The following is a 5618-nucleotide window of genomic DNA, read 5'->3' on the forward strand; positions in this document are numbered from 1 at the left end:
ATCAAAAGAAGGCGCTCATTCGAGCATATGGCACAGCTAACGGGCATCAGTTTATTGTCCTATTCGATATGGGGAGTTCAGAAGATGCCATCTCCCCTCAACTTGCCAAGACAGTGGGGTGCACCTTGGTGCCTCACGAGCTTGCAGTGGACGGGTTCACACCTAGCTTGCACACACACATCACGCATAAGGCCATCCAGTTCACTTTCTCAGTTCAGAAAGCCATGTTTACGCGGATTTTATATACACTCCTTTGATGGGGTGCGACATGATCCTCGGGATTCAGTCGCTTCGTGAGCATTATCTGACGCCTGATTGGCGGCAGGACACCTTCACGATTGTGGAAGGTTTACCTGAGCCCGTCGTGATACGTGATGATCGGAGCATACTAGGGATTCCATGAATCTCTCATATTCAAGCAGGTCGCGCCGTTCGCAAGGGTGCCATGTGCGCACTTGTCTATGTCCAGTGCCAGATCATTGCAGTTCAAGCCGCTCCTCTGATGGGCCAAGCAATGGTGGATCTACTCCAAGAGTTCAAAGACATCATGCTCCAGGACGATCTGCCACCCTAGCTACCTTCCAACCGACCGGAAGACCATCGCATCGATCTCCTTTTGGACTCGATACCTCCAAGTAAGTTCCCTTATCGACTTTCAAAGTCTATGGAGGGGGAGTTAGAGCAGCAATTGTCTCAATTACTGCGCGCATGGTTTATTAGACCTTCTTTCTCGCCTTTTGCTGCACCCATTCTATTTGTGGCAAAGAAGGATAAGTATGCACGACTATGTGTCGACTACAGAGCACTCAACAAGCTTACGGTAAGCAACAAGTTTCCTATGCCCCGCATCGAGTACATCTTGGAACGACTCAATGGTGCAAGATTTTTTTCAAAGATTGACCTCCAGAGTGACTATCATCAAGTCTAGATTTTTGAAGCTGACATCCCAAAGACAGCTTTCCGAACTGAGCGAGCTCATTACGAGTTCGTCGTCATGTCCTTTGGTCAGAAGAATGCACCACCAACATTCAACAAGATGATGTCTCGGGTATTCGTAAAGTGTCTGTTCATCTTTCTCGATGATATCCTTATCTTTTCTGCGACAGCCGCGCAGCATATTAAGGATGTGCGATGTGCCCTACAGTTATTACGTGATAACCAGCTATATCTCAATGCAAAGAAAAGTGAATTCGGATTGTTGGAAATTCAGTATACCCTGAGAAGATCCAAGCTATCACAAGTTGGGCTGTATCCACGACGGTCCAGGAGATCTGTTCCTTTGTGGGTTTGTGTCAAGCATACAGCTCGCACATGGAGGGTTTCTCAACATACGCAGCCCCTCTTACAGATTTACTCAAGGGGGTAAAGACACGCAGACAAAAAGTTCAAGGTCATAGGCAAAGCTTTGCAGGCCTTCCACGACTTGCGACGGTTGGCCATGACAGCACTAGTTATGAAGATCGTCTCTTGGGATGATCCATTTCTGTTAATCACAGACGCTAGCAACATCGCCATAGGGGCATTTTACAGCAAGAAGATAGGCCCATGGCATACTACAACAGAAAGCTTAACGATGCCAAAAAGAACTATTCAGTGTATGATAGAGAGCTCCTCGGTGTCATCCAGGCATTAAAACATTGAAAGCCTTTTCTATACGGACGGACCTTCACGGTGAAGACAGATCTCCAAGCCCTTAAGTGGCTTCAGACAATGCTTAGTACGAAATGGAGTGATCGGCAGCAGCGGTGGAGTAAGATATTCCAGCAGTTTGGGGGAATGATCGAGTACGTTTTCGACAAAAACAATCCCGTTGCAGACGCTCTCAGTTGGAAAGGTTCCATCCAGACCATTGAGCAGGCCACTGTGCTCGAAATCAAAGGAAAGGATCTTGATAGCATGAAGGCACAGTACGCGGAGTCAACAGAGTTTGGCACGCAATTCTAGTTTGCCACGACGCTTGCTCCAGGCCATTACTCATTAGAGGACGGTTGGCTTTTCTATAAGAAAAGGTTATGTGTACTCAAAGACAAACGACAGGTGCTTCGTCATGATGCCCATGATGCCCTTACCGGTGGTCACAGAGGTATCAACGGGACTTTGGAGAAGTTGTAGCGCTATTTCTATTGGCCAGAAATGCGGAAGGATGTATACGGCTATGTGCAGAATTGCCAAATATGCCAAAAGGTCAAGGATTCCCACAAGAAAGCGGCAGGCTTACTTATGCCATTGCCAATCCCCGATGGTCCTTTCCAGGACATAGGTATGGATTTCGTGGGACCACTTTTAGCATCCGCAGGTACGCGTAATACTCAATGTCTTACTATTATTTATTGCTTTAGTAAATATTATATGCTAATTCCCTGCAAACAAACGGCCAGCGCTGAAGATGTAGCTCGTTTGTTTATCAAGTATTGGTATCCCATTGGAGGGTTGCCAAAGACCATAACATCCGACAGGGACTTCAAGTTTACGTCTAACTTTTGGCGAGCCTTGTTTGATAATTTTGGTACTAAGCTGTAGATGTTCAGCGCTTTCCATCTGCAATCGAACGGCGAGACGGAGAAGTATAATGGTATGGCATTTGATATTTTGAAATCATATTGTCATGATGCTCAGGGAAAGTGGGAGCAGTCTCTTCCGCTTGTGCAGGCCATTCTGAACGATACCTATTCTTCGAGTATTGGTCGCACACCTTATGAAGCGGCGTTTAAACGGCGATTTACCTCACTTCTCACCCGGATGGTGTCTCTATCTCTTGAAGCCAACAAAACCACCGAATCCATGTCAGAGATTACAGAGTTCGTGAAACGCCGCATCGCCAAAGCTCAAGCATCGTATACACGCCAAGCTAATAAATCCAGACAAGATGTCCGGTATAAAGAGGGCCAATGGGTGTATTTACGCATTATCAAACAATGATTGAAGCAGGTGGGCAAGCGATGCCCTAAGCTGTCCTTTAGGAGCTTCGTACCATTCCCTATTATTCAAAAGATCAACCATGTCTCAATGAAGTTACGCCTACCATACAGTTGGACTATGCACAACGTGTTCCATGTAGCTTGGTTGAAGCCATATTTTGGACCTCCTCTTTCAGAGATCTCCAACGAGCAACAATCTGAAGTTCTTGATGAAGCCGAAGTTTTGCAACTAGAGCAGATCCTTCTTCATAAATTCAAGCATGGGTCAGGACGCAGGATCCGGGAGTTTTACACCAAGTTTCGTGCTCGAGGTACCCATGAAGCAGTGTGGTTGGACGAAGATTTTTTCCAGTAGTTTCCCCAGATATTGGCGGACTACTTGGAAGCAATTAACCTACCACCAAGTTAAGAAGGATGGAATGTCACATGCACCCCTGCACTTGGGTGCTAGGTGACACACTGGCTACATCGACAAGTGCATTATAGTTCCCAGATAGGAGATTTTGTCGTATGGTGTGACCCCTTTGTGAGCCCTTGTCCAGGGACAGTCAGGCACAAGCTACGTAGGTCAGTCTCTCAGCCTTAGGTCAAGTCAGTAGTCAGTTCTTGTTCACTAGCACCCACTTGGAGAACAGTAGGTTAAGTGTTTCCATCTTATAGTTTAGGTCTTAGCCTAGGTTAGGAGTCCCTTTAGGGTCCCCAAAGGCTAGACAGGTAAGCAGGGAAGGCAGCTTGCAAAGGCTGCCCAAAAACTCCCCTGGCAAATGAGCCAGGGAGGCCTTTTTATAGGCTGGTTGTAGGCCAGCCAGTCTGTAAAACAGACTGAGTCGGTCTGTTTACAGACTGGGTTGGCTCAGTCCAGACCTATAAAAGGGCCCCTTGGCTGCCCTGTTTTTTCATTCAGTTTGCTCCTGCCTTCAGTTCTCCTACAGCTCCACTTCAGCCTCCTGTGCAGCCCCTGAGATCCTCAGATCTGGCTTTGCTCTAGCCTCAGTCCCTTGGCCATCAGTTCAGCCTGATCTGAAGGTAACCACGCAGCACAACAGCCGGAGGTTTGGACCAGCAAACGGAGAGAGGTTTGGACACTGTTTCCTCACCTTTCTCAGCTCTCTTTTACAGTCTACACAGCTCACTCTCAGCTCTATATTTCAGTCATCTCTCAGTTCTCTCATAGGATCTATCACTTCTAGTTTTCACTCTCTCACTCACGCAGTAACCCTGCATTCCGGTAGACAGCACAAGCTTCTTTCTTGCCTTGCAGAAGCGTCCTACATCGTCAGTGTGGACAGCATCAAGGTCTCGGTATTGGTCGGTGTTGCCTCTCAGGTCCTTGGGTCTGCTATATGTGTGCACAGTGAGCTCTTCAGAAGCGCGTTCCGTGCTCTCTCGAAGAGTGTTATTTGTATTTCTGAGTTCTCCAAGTATAAAGCAAATTCTCCCCTGATTGGGGGAGGGTGCCCTCAGTGGGTACAGGGACCCAATCGATTGTCGACTCTACTTTCTCTCTACCCTCATCTCCTTTCTCTCTCTATGGTAAACAACGCTCATTCCTCGCTAAAGGTTTAAATAAGGTCTTGCTGTGAATTACACGATCAGATAACCGTTGAATGCTACAGGGGCTTACCCGTGCAAGGCGTGCCCTTGGCCATAAATGCATTCTTGTCACCATTCATTTTATCCTCAGCCTACGATCAATTGGATCCCGCATTTGTATTTGGATTGTATAAATTGAGGGCAGGTACTATTTGATTTAGACCCTTGGTGAAGAAATCGACGATCCCGTAAGGACTAGGGGCACTGCAATCTAGGGATCAGGATCAATTGGTGCGGAGCAGGCTGAGGCTTCACCTCGTAGGGAGAGCCTGAAGGCAATGATCCAGCTACTACAGAGTTTAATAATCGAAATCAGATCCAAATTTGTTCAAAGCAATTAATTTAGAACTGCATGGGACCAATGCTTAAAGTATTCAAGGATTTGACGAATGAAATCAAGCTGAATAATCAGAAGATGGATCAAAGGTTGCAGAACTTCTTATCAACTATGGACAGAGGGTTTGATCAGCTGAAGAGGAGCCAAATCCATGAGGGTAAGAGACACATGGTGATTGAAGCAAACCTTGACTTAAAGGATGATTCAGTTCTAGAACCATGTCCTCTGCCGGAAAGTTTATCATCCCAGTGGATTGGCAACTGACAAGGCTAAAGATTCCCCAAATGTTAATGTTTCTAGGGGTAATAGTCCTGAAGCTGATGGTTTATACCTTTAATTTAATGAATATAAGGGACAGCGAGCAGATCTCAGGGCAGTGTTGACAATCAAGTCACCTGAACCAAAAGGCACTGCACATCAAGATAAAGATGCTAAGGACAAGAGTATTCTCTCCAAGCTCAAGGGTGACTCATGTTCTCCTAGTGAATTGGAGGAGTGGCTCAGTTTGCACATTCTTGGTGGAGGCATCTCCAAAGGGAAGAAACAATCAATCATCAACACCTAGGATGAGTTTAAAGTAGAGATGTTTCATATTCTTGGTGGAGGCATCTCCAAAAGGAAGGAACAATCAATCATCAACACCTAGGATGAGTTTAAAGCAGAGATGTTTCAGACTTTTGTTTCATCCCTTGCCAGAGATCAATATGTTTGTCAGTGGTATGACTTGTCACAGCAAGGAGCAGTGAAAGATTATATCAAGCAATTCTGGA

At 46.2% G+C, this 5618-nt stretch overlaps 1 pseudogene; it reads left to right on the top strand.

The window, feature by feature from the left end:
• The first annotated feature begins 268 nt into the window (after positions 1-268).
• On the top strand, positions 269-3327 carry LOC147903756 (uncharacterized; annotated as a pseudogene).
• The last annotated feature ends 2291 nt before the right edge of the window (positions 3328-5618 follow it).

Source organism: Dipteris shenzhenensis, chromosome 3, assembly GCF_047967505.1.
Source record: "Dipteris shenzhenensis isolate YYH24624 ecotype China chromosome 3, Dip_SZ_1.0, whole genome shotgun sequence".
Lineage (NCBI taxonomy): Eukaryota > Viridiplantae > Streptophyta > Polypodiopsida > Gleicheniales > Dipteridaceae > Dipteris > Dipteris shenzhenensis.